Source organism: Vombatus ursinus, unplaced genomic scaffold (assembly GCF_900497805.2).
Source record: "Vombatus ursinus unplaced genomic scaffold, bare-nosed wombat genome assembly UNPS02014768.1, whole genome shotgun sequence".
NCBI lineage: Eukaryota > Metazoa > Chordata > Mammalia > Diprotodontia > Vombatidae > Vombatus > Vombatus ursinus.
The window spans coordinates 23,905,224-23,922,201 of record NW_020954546.1 but is presented as its reverse complement, the minus strand read 5'-3'; the positions used below and the strand labels follow the sequence as shown (position 1 = coordinate 23,922,201).

The window sequence follows — 16,978 nt, the reverse complement described above, 5'->3', positions numbered from 1 at the left end:
TCCTAGGTTCAGTGACTTGCCAGTAAGTGTCTGAGGTAGGATTTGAACCCAGGTCTTTCTGACTCCAAATCCACCACATCAGGTCCCTGAGACCAGAATAAATAACTGATCCTGACTTAACCCGAGTGAGCTAGGTTTTCTTATTTGTTTCTTTTTAATGCCATAACTTATCTGAGAGTTAGGTGCCCTCAGAGGGGAAGTATTTAAGCCCCTTTGATTTCAGAACTTGGGTTTCATTCAGCCTTCAGAGCTGTTTCTAGCCTGATGGAAGTACTTTTAACATCCTCTCTGGGCCCTTCTTCCTTGCCCAACTACTGGCTGATTGTAAGTTCACTTGGAAAGCCTGAGCTGTTCACAGCCTTGGGCAAAGGACAAGAGAATGGAGACAGGATTTCTTGTTTGTAACCTGCTATAACTAGCCTGTTCTTTTCTCTTTAATCCCCTGCTGAGTTGTAGAGAGGTATCAGAGCAACTTATGCCTTTGTCCAACCAGAGGGATCAGGGAGAACAAGGTATCTCCCTTACCTAACTTTCTGATTGCCCATAGCATCTGCCCTCTGAATGGTTGGTGAATGAATAGAGCTGATTATTAAGACTACTCCTTCACAGTTATAAACCCTAGGATCCTCGCTCAGAGGTAGGAAGGACTTTACTCTTCTCATTTTGCAGATGAGGAGACAGACCCAGAGAGGGGAATGGCTTACTTAGTCACACAGAGGCAGTAAGCAGCAAAGCCAGGGTTGGAGGCCCAGTCCTCTGGCCTTTGTCCAGTGTTCTGTCCATTTGGCCATGTTACTTCCAGAAATCATCAAGAAGGCTTTGTCGTCTTCCTAACTAATAATGCCTCAGACTAGCTCTGTCCTGCTTTGGCAGGGAAAACATTGAACTGGTAGTCAGTATCCGGGTTAAAATCCCAGCTCTGCCACTTAGTAGCTGTATGACCCTGAGCAAGTCACCTAACTTCCCTGGGCATCCATTTCCTTATCTGTAAAATGAAGGGGTTGCATTAGGTGCCTTCTGAGGTCACTTCTAGCTTTAGAGCTGTAATCATAGCAATGGACCTCAGGAGCCAAATAGGCTAAACCTCTCATTTTACAGATGAGGAAACTGAGTCTTAGAGAACTAAATGACTTGCCCAGAGTCATACAGGTTGTAAGTAGCAAAGCTGGAATGAACTTCATCTAACCAGACTATTCTACATGTTAGTCTGATTTAAAAAAAGGATAAAAGAAAGTAAGGAAGATATCGGAAGGGGATGTACTAGTAGAAGGAATTTCAATCCACTATCATCTAGTTATGGTGATACGGCCCTAATAATAATGATGATAATAATAGCTAACATTTCTATTATAGCAGCTACTATGTGCGAAGCATGGTGCTAAGTAAGCACTCTACAATTATTAGTTCGTGTGATTCTCACAACATCCCCAGGAGTTATATGCTGCTATTCTCCCCATTTAACAGAAGTGTAACTGAGATGAACAGAAACTGTTGGGCAGAAACTGAGGCAAACAAATAGTAACTTGCCCAGGCTCACCCAGTTAATAAGTGGCTGAAGCCAGATTTGAACACAGGTCTTTCTGGCTCCAGGCGTAGCACCCTATCCACTGTGGCACTGGCTGCTGAACCATTTAAAGGACTGTTTGGCCAACACTGGGCTAATTTGTTTGGCAAAGAGAGCTTTTTGTTTTTTGTTTTTTAGTAATGTAGTATTGTTTTTGTTATCCTCTATTTTTACATTACTTAATATATCTTCCCCTTTCACCCCCTGAGAGCCATTTATTATAACAAAGAGCAAAATCGAGGAGAAAAAGTAGTTCTGCAAAACCAGCTGGCGTGTGGACCAAATCCAACATTATGGGCAGCGTTCCATCCTTGTAGTGCCCCATTTCTTCAGAGACTTGAGGGAGGGATATGCTTTTCCACTCGCTCTTCTTTGGGGCCAGGCTTAGTGATTAGCATTTCACAACATTCAGTTTTGATGGTTTTGTCATCGGTGATGTTGATGTAGTCATTGCATTACATCGCTCTAGTCACTGACTAAGGTTTTCCTGATTCTTCTTGTTTCACTTTGCCTCAGTTCCATTCAGTCTTCTCTTGTTTCTCTGTGTTCGTCATGTTCATGTTTTCATGCAGCACAGCAATATTGTATTACATTCAAGAACTACAATGTGTTTAGCTATTTCCCAGTTAATATGTGTCTACTTTGTTTTCAATTCTTTGCTACTACAAAAGGTGCTGTTACAAATATTTTGATGTATGTGGGACCTTTTTATCCAATACCTTCTTGGGGCATTATACCTAGGAGTGGGATCATGGACAAAGGTTAGGCTACCATGAGACATTTTTAATATTTTTAATAGCTCATTTTAATAGTGTATCCAGGAGAATGTATCTAAAGACTAACTAGAAATCAACTTAGCATAGTAGAATGAGCACTGGAATTGAGTATGTCCTTTATCACTACCTCTGTGACTCTGGGCAAGGGATTTAATCTTTCTGGGCATCAGTTTCATCTTCTGGAGCATAAGGGGATTGGACTAAATGCCTTCTAAGGTCCCTTACAGTTCTAAGATGGTGATGCCATTATCCTACCCAAAAGTATGTTGAATAACTGAGCCTTTTGAAAAAATGCCTTTAACTGGCTAGCAAGGCCTCTAGGATAAGGTTTCCCCACCTAAAAAATATGACAGACTTGGTTTTCATGAAGCATTCCAGTGAAGGGCTAAGCTACATATTTAGTGTCATGCTTTGAAAGCAAAATGTTTAAAACCTAGGTAAAGTGATTGCCATGTCATTTGCCCCTTGGGCCTGACATGTGTGGTGGTGATGCCACAGTATTCAGTAGAAGGTGTTGGTGGCAGAAGGGTTTTAGAATTGGTTTAATTGTCTGATTGGGTATATGATGTTCATTGGTCACATTTGCTTGGAGAGAGCAGAGGCAAATTTTGGGGTTCCACTTCTCAGTGGCTTCCTGCAGACAGCAGAATATATCATTTAGCCAGCACCCAGCAACTGGATAAGCTTCAGGGTTTGCCGGAAAAGGATCAGCTGATCCATCTAAAGGAGCCTGTTGATTAATCCCACATCTGTGTTAGCTTTGGCTTGATCCTGCAGATTTACAGCAGCTGTTGAGAAACAAGAGCTGAGACACCACCCCCCCAGTCAAGTGCAAGATCAAATCCTCCCAGCAAGAGGCACATTCTGGGTCATCCTCCAGAGCAAAGGCTTTTCAGAAATGGTTGACACTGCATTTTCCTGTGGCATCTGTGGGCATTCACAAATCTCATCCCTGGTTCAGATTAATTTGTGATTTGGGTCTCCTGTTTTGCATTTTTAACAGAATTTATTGGTTCCCCTCACTGTTCCTTTTGATACTTGTGTCATTGTTTAAAGGGGTTATTTTTAAAGAGTCCCAGCTTTTCTCTGGCCAGCATTCCTAGGCTGATGGCTCAGACCACAGCTTTTGAATAGCTAACCAGAACCAGCCACCAGGAGGGGGAGGAGTTGAGACTTTGCAAGTAACTTGATAGCCCAGATTTCCCATTTGGATGGTCCCACCCATCTTGTCATCCTTTTGATTTTCACCAACTTGAGGCAATCTTCCCATTTCTCTCTTTTTTCCAGTTGCCACCCCTCAGGGAGTGAATGGGCTGTCACTTTGCTAGAGAGACAAAGGTCCTAAAAACTGATGGACTGATTCCCCAAAGAGTTGAGGTTTATGGATGGTTGGGCTTTGGGTTCCATTGGAGATCCCTTTTGGGAGCAAACATCAGGGTCACCACAAGTGCCTGAGGAAGAGAAACAATCGTGGAATGAGAATAACTTGGCTTTTCCAAGGCAGCAGTTTTCTCAATCAACACCTATTAAGCACTTAGTCTGTGCCAGGGACTGTGGTAGGTGTTACAGACAGAAAGAACAAGTCAAATCAGTCCCTGACCTCAAGGAGCTTTTGTCCTAATTGGGAAGACAACATGTACATGAATAGATAGAGACAACCAGCATATACAAGATAACCTCAGAGGAGAAGGCTGGACCAGCTGTAGAGCCTAGGAAAGGCGTCTTACCGAAGGTGACTTTTGAGCTGCGTCTTGAAGGAAGTCAATTTGGCCTTTTTTTTTCCTTTTTCCTATTCAAATGGATAATAGATCTCCTGATCCCTATGTACTCATGTGAGACTTCTAGTATCTGATGTAGCCAGGGTTGGCTGCCTGACTCAGCTGGCTCCTTCCCAGCTAGATTCCTCAGTACTCTAACTTTTTTAGGCTTTAGTCATCCTGACCAAAATGTCAAGGAATAAAAGCAGGAATATCTGTCAGAACCAAATGCTGAGCCCAAGCTGAACCTTCTTGGGTAAAGAAAAAAGCAAACCTCTATAGTTACAATTTAAAGAAATAGATGCTAATTATTATGTTTGTTAAGTTACAAGATGAACCTTTTAAATGTGGATATCAGAAAAACATGTCAGAAAGCATATGTGTTTATTCTGTAGAAGTCGTATCTGGTAAACATCCCACCTGCCATGGGAGAAAAAGCCCTATCTCTCTATCCTCTAGTCCCACAATGAGGAAATGAGTCAGTTGATCAACTTCAAAGAATCAAATAAGGGAAGAGGGTGGCATATTCCTCTGAGTTATTTCTTGGCTTTGAAGTATCTGGGGGGAAAGCTCAAACTTTGCCTAGCCCCTCTGCCAGTGTGTTAAGGGTCAGAGCCGAGTGTAGGGTATATTCAGGGAAAACTGGTACCTCTGGTGTCAGGACTGCTTTCCACCTGATTTACCCAGCTGTCATCTGTGGCTCCAAGAAGCTGTAGCTTCTAGGTAAACCATTTCAGCAGACTGGCTAAACCAGGTTGAGAATAACCAAGGGGTCTCAAACCCTTTGGTGAGTTATGGGGGTGTCCACCCCAAGCATGTGAAGATTTCCCCTGTAGAATGAGTGGATGAGAAGAATTTGTTCCAATAGCCATGAAGGCATCTGAAACAGGTCCTGAGAAGCTCTTAGAGCTTGGTTAGACATTGAAGACATCAAGGTCATCCACTGCATCCTGAGCCATCACCAGTCGTCTTGACTTTTGTCTTGCCACTGGACTTTGATGACTGTGGAACAGGGAGTGAGGCCAGCAACTTCAAGCAACTCTGCCTTACTTAAATCCAATTTGTGCACAAATTGCAAGACATCACCCATACCATTTTACCATTTTTACCTATCTCAAAGTCCTGTGGTGACAGGCAAGTGACGAAGCAGCAGATACACTGGCAGCTAGAGTCACAACCCTGCACACAGGCAGCACAGGCCATAGGGTTGTCTTCTCACTGGACTGAAGCATCAATGGTATTCCGCAATCCCCTGGGTGGCTAAGCAGCCTTTTTTTTTTTTTTTAGCTTTTTAAAAAATTTTAATTAATTAATATATTTTTAGTTTTGAACAATCACTTCCATAAGCTTTTGAGTTTTAAATTTTCTCCCCCTCCCTCCTCATCTTCCTTCCCAAGACGGCATGCAATCTGAGATAGGCTCTACATATACATTCCTATTAAACATATTTTCACATGTCATGTTGTAAAGAAGAATTAGAACCAATAGGAGGAACCACAAGAAAGAAGAAATAAAACAGAAGGAAAAAAAGAGCAAATAGTATGCTTTGATCTGCATTCAAACTCCATAGTTCTTTGTCTGGATTTGGATAGCATTTTCTATCATGAGACTTTTGGAGATGTCTTAGATCCTTGCATTGCTAAGAAGAGCTAAGTCTGTCAAAGTTAGTCATCGCACAACCTGGCTACTACTGTGTACAACATTCTCTTGGTTGTATTCACTTTACTCAGCTTCATACAAGTCTTTCCGGGTTTTTTCTGAAGTCCACTTTGAGCAGTCTTTTTAAAGGACTGTACTGGTCACCTCCTAGTGTGAGGAAGGAGCTAGAAAAGATGCCCTAAAATTGTCTGCTTCACCCAACCCTGGCCTGCTTATTGCAGCAGGCAGGGATCCACCCTATGGTAGAAACATCAAAAAATGTACAAAAACTTTTGCGAACTTACCATTGGTACATGGAATGTGTGCACTAATCTAGTCAACAGGCTTGTATGTCTGCCAGAAGGAGTGAACAACAGGCTCATGACAATTTGAATGCCATTTGCAGGGAAGCACCATACCACCATCATCAGTGCCTGTGCTCCCACCATGATGAAGCCAGATAAGGTCAAAGAAAAAATTTTTGAAGACCTGGAGACCCTCATCATCAATGTGCTGGAAGAACAAGCTTATAATTCTGGGTGACTTTACTATAAGAGTAAGCACAGACTACTAGACATGGCAGGGAGCCCTTGGGAGGAATAGAATCAGAAACTGCAACAGCAATGGTCATTTACTACTGAAGACTTCGCATCACCAATGCTGTCTTCTGTTTACCTAAATGCAATAAACCTTTGTGGATGCACCCTCACAGCAAACATTGGCATTTAATAGACTGTATCATTTTAAGGAGAAAAAAGAGAATGAGAGTGACAAAGGCGATGTGTAGCACAGAGAGCTGGACTGATCATTGACTTATCCTCTCCAAGCTAAATGTTCTCATTCAACAAAAGTGGCGGTCCCAAGGCAAGATGACCAGAAGACTTAATGTCAACAGATTAGAGTGCTTCTCCCAGTGGGAACAGTTTATTGCTAACTGGAAGGGAAGGAAAGCTGAGCCAACACACAGCTGGCAACAGGGAAGCAGAAAAGGAGTGGGCAGTTTTCAGAGATTTGGCGTACAGCATGGCATTTACTCATCTGGCCAGAATATTCATGAACATCCAGATTGGTTTGATGAAAATGATGGAGAAATTCAGAAGCTACTAAATAAAAAATTAGAACTTCATAGGGTTTACTAATATGTCCATCTCTAAAAAGGCCATCATTTAACTCCATCAAAAATAAAGTGCAAATGAGGCTTAGAGAGATGCAGGATTCTTGGCTCAGTAAGAAGGAAGACAAACTTCAGTTTTACATTGATAGTAACAATCCAAAGTGTCTTTATGGTGCCCTGAAGGCTATTTATAGGGCACAGACCTATGGTGCATCTCAGCTACTCAGTGCTGATGGAGCCACATGGATTAATGATAAGCACATGATCCTGGATAGATGGGCTGAACACTTCCATAGTGTTCTCAATAGACCATCATCAATCAATGCTGAAGCCATTGACCATATACCTCAGGTTGAAGTCGGTCCCTTTTTAGCTGAACTTCCAACTGAAAAAGAGGTTTTGAATGCATCCAACTCCTTTCATGTGGCAAAGCGCCTGGTGCTGATTCTATTCCAGCTGAGATCTACAAGGCAGGGGGTCTACTGCTTATATAAAAGCTAACTGAAGGGGCAGCTAGGTGGTGCAGTGGATAGAGCACCAGCCCTGGATTCAGGAGGACCTGAGTTCAATTCTGGCCTCAGACACATAACACTTACTAGCTGTGTGACCCTGGGCAAGTCACTTAACCCCATTGCCTAGCCAAAAAAAAAAAAAAAAAAGCTAACTGAAATTTTCCAGGTTATATGGCAAGAGGAGATTATCCCTCAGGAGTTCAAGGATGCCTACATTGTCCATTTCTATAAAGGTAAAGGAAATAGATTGTCCTACAATAATCACAGAGGGATCTCTCTCTTAGTCATTGCTGGCAAGATTCTTGCCAGAGTCCTCCTTAATAGGCTGATCCCTCACCTGGAAGATAGTCATCTAACTGAGAGCCAGTGTGGCTTCAGAATGGGCCAAGAAACAGTCAATATGGTTGCTGCTGCCTGACGACTCCAGGAGAAATGCCAGGAACAGAACAGAAGTCTGTACACAGAGTTCGTCAATATGACCAAGGCCTTTGTTACTGTTAGTCATGAGAGATTGTGGAAAATTATGGCAAAATTTGGGTGCCCAGAGAAACTCATCAGTATTGTACGTCGACTTCATGACATCATGCTTGCCTGGTTCTGGGTAATGGATGATGCTCTCAGGCTTTCCCAGTCATCAAATGGAGTGAAGCAGGGCTGTGTGCTTGACCCCATGCTTTTTAAAGCACGATGTCAGACACCTTCAATGAGGACAAAAACGGCATCAAGGTCAGCTACCACACTGAAGATAAATTAGTTAACTTGAAAAGGCTACAAGTGAAGACTAAAGTGGAGGGAGAGTTGGTGCGTGGTTTTTTTTTTGTTGTTGTTGTTGTTGTTTTTGTTGTTTGTTAGTTTGTTTGCAGATGAGTGTACACTCAGTGCAGCCTCTGAAGCCAAGATGCAGCAAAGTATGGATCGATTCTCAGCTACTTATGTTGATTTTGGCCTAGCAATTAACACCAGGAAAACACAGGTTGTCTGCCAGCCAGCACCATACATGGAACCATCTATGACAACAAATGAAGTTTTGAATACTGTGGACGGGTTCACTCACCTTGGCAGCATACTTGCCAGGGATGTACACATTGATAGTAAGGTTGACACACACATTGCCAGAGCTAGCTCAGTGTTTGGGAGGCTCCAAAGCAAAGTGTGGGACAAAAGAGGTATTAGGCTGCTTACCAAATTGAAGGTCTACAGAGCCATTGTGCTGACCTCATTGTTGTATGCCTGTGAAACCTGGACAGTATACCAGCACCACACCAGGAAACCAAATCACTTCCATTTGAATTGTCTTAAGATTCTGAAGAATTCTACTTAAGCCAATTTAATTATTCAGTGCCACACTAATCAAACTATCAAAAAATTATTTTATAGAGTTAGAAAAAATAATAACAAGATTCATTTGGAATGACTAAATGTCCAGATTATCAAGGGAACTAATGAAAAAAAAAAAAAATACAGGGGAAGGTGGCCTAGCCATTCCAGATCTTAAATTGTATTATAAAGCAGCAATTATCAAAACTGCTTGGTACTGGCTATGAAATAGAGTGGTGGATCAGTGGAATAGGGTAAGTATGCAAGACATAGTATTCAATGACTATAGTAATCTATTATTTGATAAACCCAAAGACCCCAGCTTCTGGGATAAGAACTCACTCTTTGACAAAAACTTCTGGGAAAACTGGAAAAGAGTATGGTAGAAACTAGGCATAGATCAAAATCTCACACCATACCAAAACAAACTCAAAATGGGTTCATGATTTAGATATAAAGGCTGATACTGTAAGCAAACTGAGAGAGCAAGGAATAGTTTACCTATCAGATTTATGGAGAACAGAAGAATTCATGACCAAACAGGAGATAAAGAACATTACAAAAAGCAAAATTAACAACTTTGATTACATTAAATTGAAAAGTTTTTGCACAAATAAAGCCAATGCAACCAAGATTAGAAGGAAGGTAGAAAATTAGGAAAGAATTTTTACAACCAGTCTCTCTGATAAGGGCCTCATTTCTAAAATATATAGAGAATTAAGTCAAATTTATAAGAGTACAAGTCATTCCCCAATTGATAAATGGTCAAAGGATATGAACAGGCAGTTCTCAGATGAAGAAATTAAAGCCATCTATAGTCATATGAAAAAATGCTCTAAATCACTATTGATTAGAGAAATGCAAATCAAAACAACTCTGAGGTACCACATCACACCTATCAGATTGACCAACATGACAACACAGGAAAATGATAAATGTTGGAGAAGATGAGGGAAAATTGGAACACTAATGCATTGTTGGTAGAGTTGTGAACTGATCCAACCATTTTGGAGAGCAATTTGGAGCTATGGCCAAAGGGCTATAAAAATGTGCCCAGCAATAGCACTTCTAGGGCTGTATCCCAGAGAGATCATACAAATGGAAAAATATTTATAGCAGCTCTTTTTGTGGTGGCAAAGAATTGGAAATTGAGAGGATGCCCATCAATTGGGGAATGGCTGAACAGGTTGAGGTATATGAATGTAATGGAATACTACTGTGTTATAAGAAATGATGAGCAGGCAGACTTCGGAAAAACCTGAAAAGACTTGTATGGTTTGATGCTGAGTGAAATGAGCAGACCCAGGAGAACATTGTATACCATAACAGCCACATTGTGCGATGACTAATATTGATAGACTTAACCCTTCTCAGCAATACAAGGATCTAAGACATCTCCAAAGGCCTCGTGATGGAAAATGCTATCCACATCCAGAGAAAGAACTATGGAGTTTGAATGCAGATCGAAGCAGACTATTTGCCATTTTTTTTTCTTCTGTTGTGCTTTGTTTCCTCTTTCTGGTGGTTCCTCCTATTGGCTCCAATTCTTACTTACATCATCACTAATGTGAAAATATGTTTAATAGGAATGTATATATATGGCCTATATCAGATTGTGCACCATCTTGGGGAGAGAGGTGGAGAGGGAGAGGGAAAAAATTTGAAGCTCAGAAGCTAATGGAAGTGATTAGTGATAATTCAAAATAAATTAATTTTTAAAAAAAGGAAAAAAAGGAAGATTCTGAAGATCACTTGGCAAGATAAGGTACCGGACACTGAGGTCTTTTCTTGAACTAACCTGCCAAGCATTCAAACTGTACTGCAGAGAGGGCAACTTTGATGAGCTGGCCACGTTGTTCCAATGCCAAACACATGCTTTCCTAAAGGACTATTTTACAAAGAAGTCACACAAGGAAAGCATTCACATGGTGGTCAGAAGAAGTGATACAAGGACACTCTTAAGGTCTCTCTGAAGAACTTTGGAATTGATTGTGTGACATGGGAGATGCTGGCAAAGGACCACCCAGCATAGTGTATCACATCAAAGAAGACACTGTGCTCTATGAGCAAAGCAGAATTGCAGTAGCTCGAAAGAAATGTGAGATATGTAAATTTAGAGACCTCTCCACTCCAAATGTTCATGTGGACTATTTGGGCCCAACCTGCGGTAGAGCCTTCTGAGCTTGTTATATTGATCTAATCAGCCACAGTTGGATGCACTGTGCCTTGACTCCAACATAGTGATGTCATTTTGGTCCTCCTCAAGAACTAAGGACAAGAATCTCTACCACCAGGGGTCAGAGCTGGTAGTCAATAAACAGTTATTTAAACACCTACTGTGTGCCAAGCATTGTACATCCCTGGGGATACACATGAGAAAAAAAGATAATTCCTGCCTTCAAGGAGCTTACAGTCTTGAGTAAAGACAGTACACAAAATGAAGTTAAAAAGAGGGAGAAGCATAGCAACTGATGGAAAATGAAGTTAGCCAAAGGCCTCATGATGGAAAATGCTATCCACATCCAAAGAAAGAACTATGGAGTTTGAATGCAGATCGAAGCATACCATTTGCTATTTTTTTCTTCTATTGTGTTTTGTTTCCACTCTCTGGTGGTTCCTTTTATTGGTTCTAATTCTTTCCTGCAACATCACAAATGTGAAAATATGTTTAATAGGAATATATATGTATAGCCTCTATCAGATTGCAGGCCATCTTGGGAGGGAGGGGGAGAAAAATTTAAAACTCAAAAGCTTATGGAAGTGATTGTTGATAATTCAAAATAAAGTAATTAAAAATTTAAAAAAAAAAAGAAAATGAAGAGTTAGCCAGAAGGTTCTGAGCCCTCTATAAAGCAAGGCTTTAGGAGAAATTTATTGCTTTGCCCTCTAGCCAGTACAGATTCATTACCAGTCACCATCACTGAGCTGGCCTGTAGCATGTCCATGACCCTCTGCATCTTTCATTTTCACAAATGGCAAGGACCTAGTACAAGACTTGGTGCACAATGTGGCTTTTAAATAATGTTGACCGACTGAGAGAGAGTTCCAGCTCCACCTCGGCTGTTTGCCACAGAGGTGCCAAGAAATGTCCCTGTGCTCTTTCATAGAGTCTGCAGGATTCTTCCCATGGCATTGAATACCAAGTTGCCCGTCAGCAAGATGTTCACTCTTTTAACTAACTGTTCTCATTCATATAGTATATTAAGGTTTGCAAAAATTTTATTGTATTATTTCCTTTGATCTTCCCTACAAATATCTATGATTATCCCCATTTCCCAGATGAGAAAACAGGAAGGAAGGGGATAAGCATTTATTAGGTGCCTACTATATGCCAGACACTGTGTTAAGAGGTTTACAAATATTATCTCATTTGAACCTCACAGCAACCCTAGGGGATAGCTGCTATGATAATCTCCATTTTACAGTTGAGGAAACTGAGGCAGACAGAGGCTAAGTGACTTTGCCCAAGATCACATATCTAGTAAATGTCTGAAGCCAGATTTAGACTTGTTTTTCCGACTCCAAGTACAGCACTCTAGCCAGCTCACAACAACCTAATTGCCCCAGTGTAAAAGGAAATTTATGCATTGTGCCAAGGATACTTGACCAATCATCTTCTGGAAGAATGAGACAAGGGGGAGTGGGTAGAAGTTGCAGCAAAAAAAGAATTTTGTAAAGAGAAGGTGTTTAAGATCTTGAGAAATCTGGCATATCACACATGCCCTTCCACCTCCTTCATGCATTCTGTATGCTAGCCACACTGTTGCCAAAACTCAATGTTCCATCTCCTGCCCCTAGTCATTTGCAAAAACCCTCTTCCTTGCCTGGAAAGACAGATCCCTCCTTATCTTCAGCTCTCAGCATCCTCATGTTCCCTCAAGGCACAGCAGAGATGTCATCTCCTCCATGGAGCCACATGGAGGAGGGGGCCTTGAAATTGACCTTTGAAGGAAACTAGAATTAAAAAGATGAAAGAAACCAGGGCTTCTAAAAGGCGGAGGTAAAGAGGGAAGGCTTTCAGGCAAGGGATCCGGCTTTAGTGTGCAAATGCACAGAGATGGGAGGTGGGACAGCATGAATGGAGAACAGCAAGAAGGCCAGTCTGTCATACCAACGAAGGCATGAAGGAGAAGGATGGAGAATCAGACCAGAAAAGTAGGTAGAAGCCAGGTTAGAAAGGGCTTTAAATGCCAGACAGGATAATTTATATGTGATCCTCTTGTTGAGGGGGACACTGGAGTTTATTACATGGGGGACTGACATGGTCAGATTTGTCCTTTGGGGAAATTCCTTTATAACTGTGTGTAGGGGAGATTGGAATACTGGAGAGAGACCAATGAGGAGGCTGTTGGACTAGTCACCAGGTGAAGAGGCCCTGAGTACGGGTGGTGGCTGTGTGCAGATAGAGAGGAGATGCTATGGGAATAGAATGGACAAAGACTTGGCAACAGTCAGAGGCATGAGGTGAGAGAGAGAAACCAAATATTTCCTGGGTGCCTCCTATAGTATATTAGGATTGAATAAGGAAGATCTATGTAAAGAACTTTGCAAACCTTGAAGTGTTACATAAACAGTGGTTGTTACTGTTATTTATTCCTCCATAACCTTATTACATCACAGGGATGGCACTGGGTTCCCAGAGGCCATGCAAATGGATCACAAGCTCTATCAGGTCCCACCAGGCTGGACAAGCTTTAAGTGAGTCCCAGAAGCAAATTCAGTGTGTACTATCTGAGGAACAGTCTGGCTGAGTGAATAAGGCTCCCCAACAGAGGCTTGGTCCTTAGGCAATGAATATCTTGGCCCCAGCATTTCACAAAGCCATCTCCTAAGGAGAAAAGAGATTGTGAGCTGTCCGTGTGGGGAGTCCTTATCCCAGCAAAATCAGGAATCTCTCAAAGGATGGAAGTAAGGAGCGAAATGAGGAAGAACTCATTGCCCAGAAGATTGATTAAGCCCTAGAGAATATGCTGCCACATGACAGCAGATATCTCTGGCCTCAGGGATGCTTCTATGGATAGTCAGCCACCTAGGCTTGGGGCCTAAAAGCCAGGTGTAAATCACAAGACTCAGGTAACATGCAGATCTCTGAGTTTGAAGAATTCCCAGGTTACAGTAGCTGCTCAATGAGAATTTTTGAGCTCTCTACCCTCTCTTGCTTGTAGCATCCTCTATTTTGCACAAAGGCAGAAAGGCTGATTTTAATTTAAGGAGTAACCTGAAGGATGGGAGAAAATTAGAGCAGCAGAAACAAAAGTAGAGAAAGGAAGTAGCCATCACAACTGAATTCCTTAGAAGGTGAGGTGAACTGAGGTCAGACGTGCACTAAAATGATTGTTAAGAGCTATTTTCGCCAATGTTCAGTATACTTTAGAAAACCACGCCAGATTGAAGGAGACCATTAACCAGGGCAGTGGCGAATCTTGGCAAGTGCTCTTCAGATGGCATGCGTTTCTCATTTCCAATCAGCCTGCTTGTGCCCCAGAGAATCATCAGAATGGGCTGATCCAGGCTGCAAACAGCTCTTCCATGCGCTTTCTGATTCAGACATCAAAATTAATATGTTTAGGTCTTCACAACCACTAGCTTGCATTCCAAGCCTATTCTTTATAGCAGGGTTTAAATGACAGCTAATCCCTGCGTCCTAATTGAGATTGTAGTGTTTTGTTGTTCAACCGCATCTCTCTCAGGGCATTTAAACTGAATCCCATCTGGGGTTTCACTGGAATGTTGCAGTGTTGGTTTTTTAAGTGGGTGTGACGTCACTTCTGGTCTAGGGAGCCAGCCAGATTCTCTGGCCCTAGGAAAAAAACAGGAGTGAAGGAAGCCTTGGCTCGGTGCTCTTTGTGGACCCCAGCTGTAGTAGTTGAGGCATCCTTTTGCCTTTGCCCTCCAAGGTAACCAGCTGGAAGCTGCCTAACCTTTATTTTTGAGTAATCCTCTGGAGCATTCCTGTTCTCCCTTTCTTCCCTGATCCCTAAACTGCCATTGGATTAAAAAAAACAACCCAATAGTATTATAACAACAGCAGGTTTATAATAACACAAAGGTTTCCTTCGTGTGTGCTGTGTAGCGGTGGATTTAGGGCAGCTCTTTTTCTGTGAGAAAGCCACACCTTTCATCAGGCTGATTCCCGACAGCATCATTGCCCGAGTAGCTGTGTTGTCTGAAGAGCAGCCTGCATCCTGCAGAGCTGGCAGAGAAAACCCTCACCACAGCGGCACCTACACCAAGGAGGAAGCTCTGTGGCTTTTCTTCATTTCTTTCGGTTTTGTAGGTGAATTGGTAGCTTTGATTTCATTTAATACCGTGGGTTTCAGAATGGGCTGGGAAGGACAGGATTGGGCCTGGATCTCATTAGAAAACAAGAGGAAACTCCCTGGACCTGGCACGTCAGGAGCACTAACAGGTTAAGCGACTTGTCCAGGATCACAGAGGCTGCCCTCGAACTCGGGCCTTCCTGGCTATGAGGCCCACTCTGTATGCTGCCTCCAGAGCATAGGCAGACTTGTGGTGCTTGGTCCCAGGGCACAGAACTAGGACTGGGAGTGAGAGAGAGAGGGGGAAAAGGCCAAAGTTCAATTGTTCCTAACAATTGGAGCTATCCTGAAGGGAAAAGGAGGTGCTCCCCAAGATTATGATGTACATGCTGCCCATCTCACTGGGCTGTGGAGAAGAATTTATAAGCCTCAGAAAGGGAGGTTGGGATTCTATAAATCTGAATGGTTGTTGTTTCCATTTCACAGATACAGAAATTGAGACTCGGATTCTGATTTGTCCATTCAGAGCTAGGCTTCAAACCCAGGTTTCCTTTCCCACGCAGGACTCTTTCTGCCATACCACATAGTAAGCGCCCTATACTTGGAGGTTGTCAAGTCAAGAGGCTAGCTAATGAATGATGTCCTAGAGAAGATTTGTGTTTTAGACCAAGGTTGAATGAGATAACTCCTAGCCTCTCTTCTAGTGCTAAGATTCAGTGATTTATCTGAGGCTCTTGTGAGCCTGCAAAGAATATGGGGCTGCCCTGGTTTGGTGGGTGATGGTGGTCTCAGGAGGCATGCCAGATTCTCCTCTGCCCCTCCCCACCCAGTTCTGCTGATGCTTGACATCTGTCACATGCATCCCCTTCTCTCCACTGCCCCAGCCACCAGTCTGGTGCAATCCCTCATCGCCTCTCCCCTGGGCCTCTTGTAACAGCCTCCCTGCCCTGGTCTGTCATCTCAATAAAGTGTCTTTTGCACAGTGGCCAGGATAATCTCCATAAAGCACTGGTCTGACCAGCTTACCACATTCCTGCTTTTTAAACATCTTCAGTGCTTCTCTGCTTACTTTAGGATAAAATAGAAATTCCACAAGCTGAGTTTTGAAAGAAGCTGGAAAATTTAAAGTGAGGAATTTCACCCCAGGAGAATGCCCTCTGAGGGCAGGGACTGCTTCATATTTTGTCTTTTACATCTCTGTCATGATTACCATTGGCACTTAACAGATGTTAATTGAATTGAATTTTTATCCTTGGCTTTTCAGCCTGATGTCTTTGAGGCTTTGGACTTCTGCCAGTTTGCATGGCCAGTGTCAAACATCAGCAAATACAAAATGTCGAGTTTTGAGTGTCAGAGATTAAGAGATTGTGTCAGCTCCTAGACTGTTTCTTTCCTTTGTTTATTACCGAGTTGAATAGAATACAACTAATAGCTGGAGATTTCCCAAGTAGAGAAATTGGGGAACATCTAAATATTTAACCTTCTGCTTGACTAGCCTGTTTCTTTTCCACACTGGGCTAACAGCATGTCTGGGAAACTGAAGACCGTTTTGCTGTATGTGATGACGTGGAGAGCTAATGAAATGCTTCCTTTCCTTTCTTCTTCACCTGGCCAGGGATCTGATTTTGTTTGAAAGATGGCTGATTCTTCACCGGGTTTTATGGATGGAGGACCTGAGGGGGAGAGAAGAAAGAGGTTAACCACTCTTTACTTATCTGTGCTTAGGGCAATCAGATCTCCTGATCATGTCTTTGATTGACTATACTTGCCTTGGGTGAGTGAACTCTTTAGGAGGCTTACTGAAGGCTAAGGGAATGATGGCTTTAACTGGCCCACAGCCAAACAGACTTGTTGCACAATATGATATTAAGGACAGTGATTATTACTATCCAGGAGGTGTATCTTTCAAATTTTCCTTCATCTCATAGCTGCCTGTTCCTCTCCTCTTAGGCCTGGAAAGCTTGAAATAACTTGCATTATCATTATGTGGGTATATCAGTCCTTAGCTCCTCTAATATCAGGGGCTTTCTTACTACTCTT

General features: G+C 42.3%; 1 protein-coding gene across 1 annotated transcript in view; it reads left to right on the top strand.

Moving 5' to 3' along the window:
- Nucleotides 1–16,978, top strand: part of NXN (nucleoredoxin) — a 163,741-nt gene that overhangs the window by 119,803 nt on the left and 26,960 nt on the right. The gene's annotated exons all lie outside the window — the stretch shown is intronic.